Here is a 13,745-nt window from a genome sequence, read left to right as displayed (position 1 = left end):
TAGATGCCACAGGGATGGATTCAGCTTCAGACAGGAAAACCACCAGAAAATCAGTCCAATTTCAATGAGTAAATTGCAATGTGTATATGTGTGTGTGTATATACATACATATAACTCATACCCATATATAGACACATGCGGACACACACACAGAAAGAGGAACTTATAGACTAAAAGAAACATATCAATCAAGTGCAGTGTGTAGATTTTCTTTGGATGCTGATTTAAAGTAGCCAAATATGAAACCACATTTACAAAATAGAGTAATTTTAATAATAATATTACATTACATAGCATTAAGAAAGTATTGTATGGGGTTATATATTTAAAGTTTTACTTTTTAGAAATATATACAGTACTGAAATGTTTTCAGAAGAAATGATACAAGATCTGGAATTTACTTTGAAATAATCCCATTTGGGGAAGTAAAGATGAAACAAGATTGGCCATAAATTGATAGTTGTTAGAACTGATAGCTGGGCATGGCATTTCTTTACACTATTCTCTCTAATCTTGTATATGCTTGAAATTTTCTACAATTAAAAAATTGAACAGGAGACAAGTGACCTTGCAAAGGAGAAAATTATAAAGACAAGTGAAAATATGCAATGTAATGATACTGAATAATAGTCTTTTTCCCCAATCAGGGTTAAATTTTTTAAAAACGAAAGCTGTGTAAAGTTGCATATTCATCATGATGGTTTATTTAATATTTTCTGTGCTACAGTTGAATGAATCTCCTCCGAACAGACTGTGCTGATTTTATATCAATACAACATTTATTCAGAAGAGGCTCAGTTTCACCGAAAAGATTTGCTAAGTCAAGCCTCCTAAAGTGCTGTTTCTCACAAATTAAAGGTCTAAGATGCAACATGAAATTTAACAACATGATTAGTGGGTCTAGATGTGACCCTGAACTCATTTACTTAGATGTGCCTTGACTTTTAAAAGGTTAAGTGACAAGTACTACTGTAGTTTGATTTCTTCCATTTTTCAGAAGGATGAAGCATATTTGATGATAATCAAGGCACAGATATAAAGCAGCTGCATTTTCCCACCAAACACCTAGTAAATCTTTTCAAGGAGTAATGGAGTGATAGACAATAAGTAATGGTAGAGAAATGTGAAAAATATTCTTATATTATTTTGATGTCTTAACATTGTGAGAAAATGCTCAAAAATATAACAGTTACCGGGCTTCACTGGTGGCACAGTGGTTGAGAGTCCACCTGCCGATGTAGGGGACACAGGTTCGTGCCCCAGTCCCTGAGGATCCCACATGCCGGGGAGCGGCTAGGCCCGTAAGCCATGGCTGCTGAGCCTGTGCGTCCGGAGCCTGTGCTCCGCAACAGGAGAGGCCACAACAGTGAGAGGACCACATACAGAAACAATAATAAATAAATAAATAAATAAATAAATAAATAAATAAATAAATAAATATAATAGTTACCAATAAGATTAGCAGATGAGCTGACAGAAAAACAAACAAAAATTTCAAATATGAGTAGCATAAAAACATGAAGCTTGGAACCCACAGGAACTGAAAGCAAATTATAAAAAGCAGTCAGATGAAGGTAGAGAGCTTCATCTGATTTATTAGCTTCATCTGATTAATAACTTCCTTAAAAATCTGTCTGGGTGTGTGGCATGTGTGTGATGTGTACTTGTTTCAAGGACAGAGTTGACAATACTTACGAAATATACACAAATAAAGGCAAGGAATCACTGCAAATCACACACACACACACACGCACGCACGCACACCTTGTCCAGACATGTTTAGTACACCACTATCATGACAGTCCTGATTCTTGCATAAGAAAGTAGACTGCATGCCTCAGCATTTGTGTTACCCATGATGGTGAAGCATCATTCATTGTAAATAAGTATACAGGAATCAAGGTCTACAACAGCCAAGTTCCAGAGAATAAAACTGTGCCAGAAGTAGTTACTCAATTTATTTATAGTTCAAAAATGGTTTTTTTCCCCTCTAAGTATATACTCTGTCTTTAAAGTTGGTAAGGGATAATAACCACAACTACGAAACCACTGATAGCTAAACCAAACTTCTCCTCTGACACAATTAAGTCTTATATTAAGACCTTAACAAAATGCAGCGATTCAGTATGTCTTGATAATAAAGGAAGTGAATGAAGATGGATGACGTAATCATCAAGCAGAGAGCAGTCATTTTAGATGCGGTTTCAGAAGATATTTTTTCTAATTAAGGGTCTCAGTTTTCTTCACTAATAAGAGTATTGCATTGGCCCCGAATCAAGCATATCCAATTGAGGATACAGATGTAGAAGGTTGTTTGCGAGGTTGCCTGTTAAATTTACAATCTTGCAGAATGTGCGAAAATTGAAATATATATAAAGTTGTGTTCAGTGGAAAATATTATAAAACATTTCTTCAGTGTAAAAGAAAAATCCTATTAAAGGAATATTAGCACCCTGGTAAATAAAATTTAAAGAACAAGTACACATTTGAACTTGGATCTGTTGCAATTTTATGTTCACAGATATGAACAGCCTTTTATCACATTCCATTATTCAGAAACTGAACTGCCAGAGAGGTACATAAAGCAGCCACAAAATAAAGCAGCGTATAAGGAAACCCAGAAAGAGGAAAGAGTGCTGTCTTAGAAAACTTTTAATTCTTTAAAAGATTGGTAAACGCCCAACAATGCACTTCTTTACAGGCAAAAGAAGGAAACAAGGTGAATACCAAAAAAAAAGGTCTTCAGATGAATGTGTTCATGAAGGCTCATTAGAACTAGTCTTCAGTCACTTTATCACCATTCAAAACAGAATTGTTAGAAACTTCTAAAAGAGCTCAAGAATGCGAACTGATGCAGGTTCAAGAATGAAAATTACATCTAATACTCACAAGCTCCATCAGTTTATGTAACCATCCTAAAAGTCACTGTTCAGATACTTTATGGGAAGGCCTAGAACATAACTAAACTAAAGCTTAAAAAAACAAATACAAAAAGTCATGAGGAAGGTAAGAAGGAGAGCTTGAGCAAGAAGAGAGAGTACATATGAGATAAGGAAACTGCCCAATGTTTTCAGTATTCACAAATTGCACATAATTTTTCTAATCAAAATTTCTCCCTTAGGGCTTCCCTGGTGGCGCAGTGGTTGAGAGTCCGCCTGCCGATGCAGGGGACACAAGTTTGTGCCCCGGTCCGGGAAGATCCCACATGCCGCGGAGCAGCTGGGCCCGTGAGCCATGGCCACTGAGCCATGGCCGCTGAGCCTGCGCGTCCGGAGCCTGTGCTCCGCAACGGGAGAGGCCACAGCAGTGAGAGGCCCGCGTACCACAAAAAAAAAAAAAAAAAAAATTCTCCCTTAGAGTATAAAAGTCAATACTCTGAAAATTCTTTTTAATTATGCAAAAGAGATAAATATCAAACAAATTGTTACATGAAAGTCAAGCAAACAGAATTATATAATGGCTAGAGTGATGGTTTTATAAATATTGCTCTATCTGGCTCACCTAAATTAGAAATGGTCTCAGAGGAATACTTCTAATGAGATGGTTTGTCCCAATGTTCATTACTTTCCTTTCCAATGTACTTACATCAAAATGATCATCACATAAATGTTGCTGGGTCAGACACTGAGTGTTGTATCCAGAGTCACCTGATGAGGAAAGATAATGCCCCAGACATAGAGCAACGGAAGTGGTATTTTTTTCACACGACCTCACATTATTAATATTATATATTAACTGTATATTGTGTAGGCAGAATAATGGCCCCCAAAGATTGGTTCACATCCTAATCCCTAGAACCTGCCATGTTACCTGACATGCAAAAGGGCCTGTACATGTGGAATGAAGGCAAAGACTGAGGTGAGGAGATCATCCTCGATTTTCCAGGGGGGCTCAACATAATCACGAGTCCTTAAAAATGGGAGAGAAGGGAGAGGGAGGGAGGCGTGACTGCAGAAGAATGGTCAAAGGGATGCAAGGTTGCCGATGGTGAAGATGGAGAAAGGGCCACAAGCAAGGAACACAGGTGGCCTCCAGAAGCTGGAAAAGGCAAAGAAATGGATTCTCCCTTCTTTGGGATTCTCCCTTGGAGCCTCCAAAAGAAACACAGCCCTGTCAACCCTTGAACTTTAGCTCATTGAGATCCAAATGAGACTCTGACTTATGGTACTAAAATTAATCTGTATTGTTTTAAGGCACTAAGTTTGTGGTAACTTGTTATAGCGGGAATAGAAAACGGATACATATACACACAGAGAAAATTATAAACACCCTGCTCTTCAAAATTTATGTATTAACGCTGATCAAACTAATTGCCCAATTTTGAAGAGAAGAGGTGCCATGTCTTCGATGAGGGACAGAAATGAGGAAGGCAGACTGGGAAGCTTTCTGGATGAAGCACCAAGGGCAAGCCCAGACAGACCCCTGCCCACCTGGCTCTCCCACCCACCTCAGAGTGGACACACGATCCCCAAGCCTTGACCATGGATCACAAACCCATTCTCAGGATTCAATGCAGTTCTGCTCTATGATTTGTGACTCATCTTTTCTTCTTTCTTTTTTTTCTTTATTTGGCTGCACTGCGTGGCATGCGGGATCTTAGTTCCCAGACCAGGGATCGAACCTGTGCTCCCTGCAGTGGAGGAGCAGAGTGTTAACCACTGGACCCCCAGGGAAGCCCCTGTGACTCATCACTGACCTTGCTTCTGCCTCCCATTCCCAATCCTCTTACTCTGATTACACAAGAACGGTTATTACCCAGCATTAGTAGATACCCACATACTACTTATGCAAACTGATCACCAGCTGGTTTTTGTTGTTCTAAGTCATAAATCTTTAGGCTGCAACATCTCTGCCAAGCAACAGAATATTCTTTTCCAATGCATTAACACAAATTCTATATTTAAAATAAACACTTCTCAAGCTGATCTAAATAACAAATTAACCAGTGGATCAGCCATGGCACAAACTGACATTTTAATTAAATGTGATGATAGGCTGAGTAAAGTAGCAGTCTGAAATGCCCTTTGGCTCCTGCTTTTTCCATATTATGATTGGTCCTAGACGGTTCCGGTTGTAATTTTCCATCTCTAAATATGGGAATTATCTCTAAAAAATGATTTATTTTCTTGAAGGTACATGCTGCTCCTATACTCCTTCTATATATAACCTCACTAAATATCAGCCATAGATATGTGTATATGTACATACAAAGACTTATTACTAGGGTACCACTATAAAGACAAGAAAACGATGCTTGTATAATACGGTCAAAATGCAACTGCAGCCCAGGCAACGAGCTGCTGTAATTGCTGTATTTACTCTCAATTCTGTAAGAAAGAGTTGAAAAAATAACACATAGTGGTTGCTTAATCCCCAGAACATATAGAAAATGGAGGGTAATGTAGAAAAATGTAGGGATAGAAAACTTTCTACAACTTTTAGAGAGAATACAAACGGAAAAGCATTCCACCAAGGAACAGGCAGTGTGACAGTACCTGAGAATAAGCCAGGTCCCTGGTCTGGACCATGTTTCAGAACAAGAGAGAGAAACAGGAGGTGAGGTAACGGAAGCACAGTCCCCTTTTTTGCAGTTATAAAAATTCTAGATTTATTTAAGTTCTGTCAAATGCCAACTGGAGGCAAATATGTAAAGGAAGCATCAGGGCTTCCCTGGTGGCACAGTGGTAGACAGTCCGCCTGCCCATGCAGGGGACACGGGTTTGTGCCCCGGTCCGGGAAGATCCCACATGCCGCAGAGTGGCTGGGCCCGTGAGCCACGGCCGCTGAGCCTGCGTGTCTGGAGCCTGTGCTCCGCAACGGGAGAGGCCACAGCAGTGAGAGGCCCGCGTACCGCAAAAAAAAAAAAAAAAAAAGGAAGCCTCAAATCTAAGCCACAGAAAGTGCTGGATAGAGATCTCTTTGTGAGAAGGCGCTGTCCTCTCTCACGTGAGTCCTAGAGCACACGATCTCATGCCGCTATGTGCACATGCTGCAGTGCCCAGGCTCTTTACTGAGGAGAAAAACAATTTGCTGAAATGTAGGCAATGAATTGATAAATAATAATTAATAAATTGTTCATTTATACATCAATATAAATGAAATTTGTAAATACAAAATAGTATAATGAATCAATACACTGATTCAGATGTAAGGTGGTTTTTCTTCGAAACGTGGCCATCACAGGGACCGCTAGCTGTCCATTTCAGGGAAAAGGCAGAAGGGGTGAAAACCTCAGGGGCGCGTTTACCAAGCACTCTGTGTCCCTGCAGGGCTGCCTCTCGGGCCCTTCCCATGTGGGACTCACACAACGATTCTGCGAGATGAAGCCGGTCTCTAGCTGGGGACAGCAGCCAACAGACGAGGAACGCAAAGCCATTTCTGACATGAAAAGCAATGAAAGAATAAATAAGCAAACAGTTTCAAGGAGATCTATACAAGAGATCTGTATCAAGAGCAGCAAGAAGAAAAGAGAAGACGTTATCTGCCAGGATTTCATGATGACAAAATAATCCACATATGGGCCTCTCTGTGACATGTGCTAATAGAAAAAAGAACCTAGATACCTGGTTAGAATGCAGAATGAAAGTGAAAAAGAAAGCTTGTTTACAATCTAATCGTGTCTGCTCAAACATTTTCACACAATTATTTTCTCTATGTAATGCACTTCTTATTGCCATTTGAAAATGGGCTTTCTTGCTTCGATTGAAATTGTACTTTCTTAATATATTCATAGCTATAACACTTTTACAAATTTTCAAGTGTCAGTAACCGTTTCTGCACCTGATAGATAGAAAAAAAATCGGACACGTACGATATATCCCCATACAAAGGCAAGACTGCAAGGCAAGGCCTCAGGGTCAAGTAAAATATACTAGCCAAGGACAAAAAGAAGTGAGAAATACAGAAGTGATTGGACAGTGGAGAAATCTTAGTGGGGTGGGGAAGGGATCTGTAAAACTATTCTTCCCTAGATTTCAGCAGGTGTGACAGATACAGAGACCTTGTGCACAAGGGCTCCAGTCCCATAAGGCCTGGGGTGTGGAGATCTCACACAGGTGGTGCTGTGAACACTACAGGAAGCCTTTTCAATGACCAAGGACCACCCGCTAACTACAGGCCAAAGTCCATCTGATTACATGGGGCAGAGAGTTTCTAAAATACATTCCTCCTCCCAGTGGCCCAACAGTCACCATTATTAAGTGTAAAATGCTGTATACATCTGTGTGGAGATTTTTTTTAATTAAGTACTTCACAAAGATGTAGTTAAACAATGTAGGAAGGAAATGATTATTCTGCAGAAAGGTAACTCGGAAATACTGGTGTCAGACGGGAAGTGCAAAGATGTTCTGACTTCAAGTCTGGTGTCTGGAAATGCCACAACGGTACCCTGACATACAGTAAGTGTCCATACATTTTCGGCAATAACTCTACTTGTCTTGAATATGAAGAGGTGTGATATGTATGGTTATGCCATAAGCACAGACTGTGTTAGTTCACTCCACTGAGCCTCAGTTTCCTGATGGTAAATAGGGGAGATGGACCTGGAGGTTTCCTAAGGGACTGCTCCATCCTACAAAGATGTGGAAACCTGTCCCCAGCGTCCCTTATGCAATACAGTATACTCATAGCCTCTGTGGGGAGAATCCATGCACATGTCTAGATTTTCGTGTGCTCTGTGCAAGGAAAGGATTCCTGGGTAAAGGAAGCAGATATAAATGACACAGTATGATGAAAAGACTACACTGTTACCTTGTGGAGTGTTAAGTTCCAATGTAAAGACCACAGATGAAATGTTTCAGCCCAACGAAGCAACTGATCGCTTACATTTTATTACCATTTTAAAACCTAACGTTTCTTGTGTTCTGGTGTGGGGAAAATATATCTTGTCGCCCCCCCCCCCACCATTTTTCTTAATGGATGACCACATGAAAAGGCAAGTTTAAAAATAATTTTGCAACCAAAATCACCATATGTTGATTGCTGGTTCCTTCCCTGGAAAATTGAAGGATGAAACACACATCTTTGAGACACCAGCTATCAACAAAAAAGAAGGCTTTCTTTATGGCGTTGAAATGCCATCTCTGGAACAAGCATCTTGGTCCGCAGACAGCGTGCCTGCTGCTGAACTGCTGACGCCTGACAGCCCTCTTATCTGCCAAATTGCTCATTAGGCCTGGCAATTGTCACCTGCGCCTCCAGTTCATACTCCAGCAGGGAATAAACATCAGTCTGCTCACACCATCCTCGGCAGCAAGCTTCCAACACCACCCTCAGTAGCCCGGCCCCCCGCCACCTGCAACCCTCCACACACACTCACCTTGTATGCACACCATTATTTTTAAAATGCCAATTCGGCTCCCAGCTCTTAGAAGCTGGCTTAGCTTAAATAAAGCAAAAAATTACAAAAGACAGAGAACATGCAACATAAGCCCCGTATTACAATGTGAAGTGGGCTGCCCAATAATTCACTTAATTATTCATGCCAACAAAGAACACATAAACAGTCTGAATGTAGTGAAGAACGCTCATTTCATGGAGTATTTCTGAGTGCACAGGTGACAAGAGAGCGGAGCAGATCAGAGGAGTCCTCTTCCAATGGGATCTGACCCATCCAACCTTGACTGTAAGTCTGAAAGGAGAGTACTCCAATTTATAAATAAACAATAGAGGTACTGTGGCAACCAGAACAAAGAGGTAGCTGAGAGTACTCCAGGATCTCTGTCTTTGCTGCTTCCACTGATCGCTGCCAATGAGCGCTCTGACATTCAGAGGCGGATCGATACACAAAAAAGATACCAAAGAGATACTTTGTGGGCAAAATGCACCAAAGATATGAAACAGAATGTCTGCAACCCCATAAAACAACTTCTGATGGAATACTGTTTTTCATTTTGCAGAAGTAAAATATTCACCACCAACCCTGCAATTAGCTAGAAAATTACAATAATTACAGCAATTTTGTATCCCATCTCCAATCCAATTAATAGATATATGACCTTGTCAACATGTAATAATCAGATTGCATCTACAACAAAACTGGATGGGTTTTGTATGCTGAACAGAACTTGCACAGTAAGAAGGTAATTATTTGAAATACTGAGAATGCCATTTGTATGCCACGCTCCACTTCACAAGTTAAAAGGAAATACAATAGGAATATTATTTCTATTTTCAGTATATGTTTAAATAAAATCCGGAAAATAGTATTCTAATACCAGGTAATGTTAAGAGAATAGGTCTCTAAACCAAAGATATTGGATCTCGTAGCAAGACAAAACCAATCCGTATATTCCTGAGTAAGAAAAAAAATTTAGAGCTCAAGAAAGAGGCAGCGGGGTCGGGGGCACCTAACTTTATGACACAAGCCTTGTACAGCAGTTTTTTTTTTTTTTTTTTTTTTTTTTTGCGGTACGCGGGCCTCTCACCGCTGCGGCCTCTCCCGTCGTGGAGCACAGGCTCCGGACGCGCAGGCTCAGCGGCCATGGCTCACGGGCCCAGCCGCTCCGCGGCATGTGGGATCTTCCCGGACCGGGGCACGAACCCGTGCCCCCTGCATCGGCAGGCAGACTCTCAACCACTGCGCCACCTGGGAAGCCCTGTACAGCAGTTCTTGATGTCTCTGTAAGTTTTCAAAGGTAGGGAGCTAGTAAAATCTTACCAATTAGTTAAAGAGCACCATTTTCAGCAACATTTTGCCAGACGTAGATACAAATTAACTATAAAATTAACATAGCTCAGAAAGGTTAAAATGTTAAAAGACAATCTAATCGGATACTTTGTTTCTCAAAATTTCTACAGCAATTCTATTTCTAGGACTTCTTCCATCACTAGGGCATATATATGCCACTGCCAAGGAATCTCGAATCTTCAATCTGGCTCTTCCAAAGGAAATATTAAATCAGTATTCGGGGACGAAAAGAAATCCTGCCATCATTCTAAAGCCAGGCTACCCAGGCTACCCCCAGAATGTCTGATCTCTATAAAAAGCCTTTGAGAATTAAAAAAGAAAAAAATCGTAAGTGGGGGAAAAAAATGCTAGACTTGGTCTCAATGATCTGCTCTGGAAATTGTGCTCCTGGGCACAGTAGGTCTCTCTAAAACTGGATTTGTGAACAATAAAAATACACTTAAACATCTATCACAGAACCGTGGGGTTAAGAGAGCACGGTTCGGGCTTCCCTGGTGGCACAGTGGTTGAGAGTCCGCCTGCCGATGCAGGGGACACGGGTTCGTGTCCCGGTCCGGGAGGATCCCACATGCCGCGGAGCGGCTGGGCCCGTAAGCCATGGCCACTGAGCCTGCGCGTCCTGAGCCTGTGCTCCACAACGGGAGAGGCCACAACAGTGAGAGGCCCGCGTACCGCAAAAAAAAAAAAGAGCACGGTTCCACTTTGACCCTGTATGAAAGCACTCCACCCCACTTACCTAAGAAAGGCAATGTTTCCTGTCCAGGAAGACATGTCCTATTTACTTGGGTTCTGTAACTCCTCACGCCTTTAGAACACCCATAACTACTGGGTTTGCACTCAAGAGACATCATTATCACCAGCATCTGTCTATAATCTGTTACTCCTGTTACTCTAGTGCTTGTCGTGTGTCAGGAGTTCAAACATCTCATTTACTCTTCACAGTCCTGGGCCAGGTACCTGGAGAAGAACAAACTGAAGCTGAGTGAGACTGCTGACCTTGTATGATGTGGCTTTGCCTTACTCTTTCTGAACCATGAATGTGCTAAACCACCATCCTAGAAAGGAGTATCTGCACAGCAAGCTCATGTTAAAAGCATAAAGTAGACTATACTCCCAAACTTATCAAAAGTCTGGTTGGCAAAATATATATATATATAAGGTTATCCATATCTGCTTATCTTTAAATTGAAGTATACCTATCTATGCGTGAAGGATGCAGAGACCTTCCAAGAAATGCCAGAACAGTTCAAAGGGTTTGATGTCAAATCAGCATATTCCTTATGCACCACTCCCTAAAATGGCATTATTGGCCTGAAAACTGCTGCATTTCTCCAGTGTGGACAGTCCTAAGGCAGAGAAGGTCCAATGTCCAGGGCCCACAGCACTTCTGGAGGCCCAAATGTTTTAAATTACTTTTCTTAATCAGAAGGGGAAAATGAACTTTGGGAGGAAAACAAAATGTTTTAATTTTTTTTCTCACGTCATAGGAAAATACTTCCACAGTTTTCTTAGCTTCCATCAATTTTTTATGGAATGCAGGAGATAAGTTAATTCAGTCATAGGAAAATTATCACTTTATTTCTTCAAGATAAATTTTGAGGCTTATTTATCTGAAATCCTTTATTAACCATGCCCCTAAATGAAGTTGATTATTCCATCACTGAACAAATCTCTACATATTGTTGGTTTCTTTATTTCCGTATCTGAAAAAGAGGAAGAACATAAACTCCTTGATGGCAAGGACTAGGCCATATTAACTCAACTCTGAACTCTGATCACCTAGCGCAAGGTCTGGCCAGCACAGACCTACTGTTGTTTTATTTCCGAATGAATGGTATTAATACTGTAGAAAATGACTCATAGGTATTGGGTAACTTTCACATAGTCACCAAACCTTGTACTTAGTAGATGTTTAACACGCATTTACCCAGTGCCTGCCAAGGCCATAAAATCTAAATAACGGTAGCAAATAAAATTCAGAGCTTCTTGCTCTGGATATTTGCATATTTTCCCACTGATGACTGCAAGACAACACATATGCTTCAAATATAACTTCCTTTTCTCAATTAAAACAAGGTAAAAGAGATGTTTGGGGTTGAAAACAGCATTTAAAGTTTAACACACAGAGCCAGCCAAATATGGGTGGTGGTGGTTTAAAAATCTTGTTGAGTCAGTGAAGTCAAAAGATATAAATGGGAGACTTCCCTGGCGGTCCAGTGGTTAGGGCTCCACGCTTCCAATGCAGGGGGCCTGGGTTCGAGCCCTGGTCGGGGAACTAGGATCCCACGTGCCACACAGCGTGGCCAAAAAGTAAAAAATAAATTTAAAAAAAAGATATAAATGGATGGGCAGCAAGCCATTCAAATTCTTCTTAACCTAAAGACAGCACGGGCCTTTCCTCCAACACATTTTTAAGGTGCAGCTAAATTAAAGGTGCACCTTGCTTTGTAAAACACATGAATAAAAAACCACATCAATAACACAACCAAAAGCTCTGTATTTCATTATATACATTAAGATGTAATTACTCACATAAAGACGCTGTTTTCCAAACATCAGGCACCTATGAATCCTTGTACTCTTGTTTCATTAAAATCTTTAAATCAAAACTAGGCAATCCATTTCTTAAACACAAGCTTGTGCCAAGCAGATACTCATTAAGGCATGGACTTAATGAGCTAGTATACAAGAAAAGAAAGGACAATGACCTGCACACCCCCTGCATATTACTTCACACACCACACATGGTACACACCGCACCTTGTGAAAAACACTGCCCAAAGTAAATCCTACATAACATGTTTTCAGTAGTGTATCCATGTAGTAATCAAATGTTACTTCCACAAAATCAGTTTAAAATATATTTGTTCATGTATGTGCACAAACAACCTACGTCTCCTGGATACAAGGAAAGGTCCAGCTAAAACACCTTACAGTGGCTGTTCCTGTCCACGCTTCCTTGGAGACATTTTCCACTGTGCCCAGCTCTCACTACGATTATTCTTGTCCAGGTGATAGAAAGCAATTTTAGAAAGTGGTTAACATTGGTCTGCAACCATACACGATCCCCTGGGCATCATGTACATATCCCATCATGCAATGTGCCTTTCAATCCTCTACATCTCTATATGGCACACTTTCCCTGTGGTTTCTGATGGATCGTCAGATTTGTCAACTGTTAAATTGACGTTCTTTCCTTATTCCCCATATATATATATATATATTCTCTCTCTCTCTCTCTCTCTCCCCCCCTATATATATATATATATATATATATATATATATATATATATATATATATATATATATCCTCAAGGGACAGTGGAAGCAGAAATAGTTTATGAACATCTAGAAGCAAATTACCAAAACGCTACAGACTGCTACCAATGTGAAAAGTGGGGACAATGATGCATTTTATAAGAATAAACTATATATTCTAAAAATTATCTAACTATATTCTATATATTATTTTATAAATTATTACCTATCTCTATGTGAAGATCTACTGAAGACTACCAGTAACGTCACACAAGACTAAATTTTCCACTTGAAAAACTGAAATGTTTCTAGAGAGATGTGCCTCAAAGATAAATGATTTTTAAGTTATAAACGTCTTGAAATAGGCCTTCTTAGTCTTAACCATTGCTCAATGATAAGATTATACAATTACAAATGCTAAATAGAATGTTTAGCAGAAGTTCTTCACAGTAAGCTTGGCTGGAATGGCTACAGAATTCCTCAAGCTCGTGTCCCGGAACTCGGGCACTAGGAATCCTAGGGTTCCTACTATAAACTCACTAAGTCCAATCTTTTCGTTTCTTGAGATGGCATCTAATAGCAGCTCTTCTAGATCCCTGAAGATAACAATCCTTGAGGTCCCTTCAGCCCCTGCTCTCCAGATGAAGTTCAGGTAACTGTCATAACCAACTTGATGGTCAATCCAACGCACTGTGTTTGGTTTCAGTGGTAGGATGTTGGTTATTACTATCTGTTCTAGTGTTCATACAAAACATAGGGAAAGAAAAACGCAGGTAGTATAACGTTAACTATTATCCTT

At 40.3% G+C, this 13,745-nt stretch overlaps 1 protein-coding gene across 14 annotated transcripts in view; it reads right to left on the bottom strand.

The window, feature by feature from the left end:
* PARD3 (par-3 family cell polarity regulator) overlaps nucleotides 1-13,745 on the bottom strand; it is a 634,482-nt gene that overhangs the window by 375,204 nt on the left and 245,533 nt on the right. The gene's annotated exons all lie outside the window — the stretch shown is intronic.

Source organism: Mesoplodon densirostris, chromosome 4 (assembly GCF_025265405.1).
Source record: "Mesoplodon densirostris isolate mMesDen1 chromosome 4, mMesDen1 primary haplotype, whole genome shotgun sequence".
In the NCBI taxonomy this organism is placed as follows: Eukaryota; Metazoa; Chordata; class Mammalia; order Artiodactyla; family Ziphiidae; genus Mesoplodon; species Mesoplodon densirostris.
This window is presented reverse-complemented; position numbering and strand designations above follow the sequence as displayed.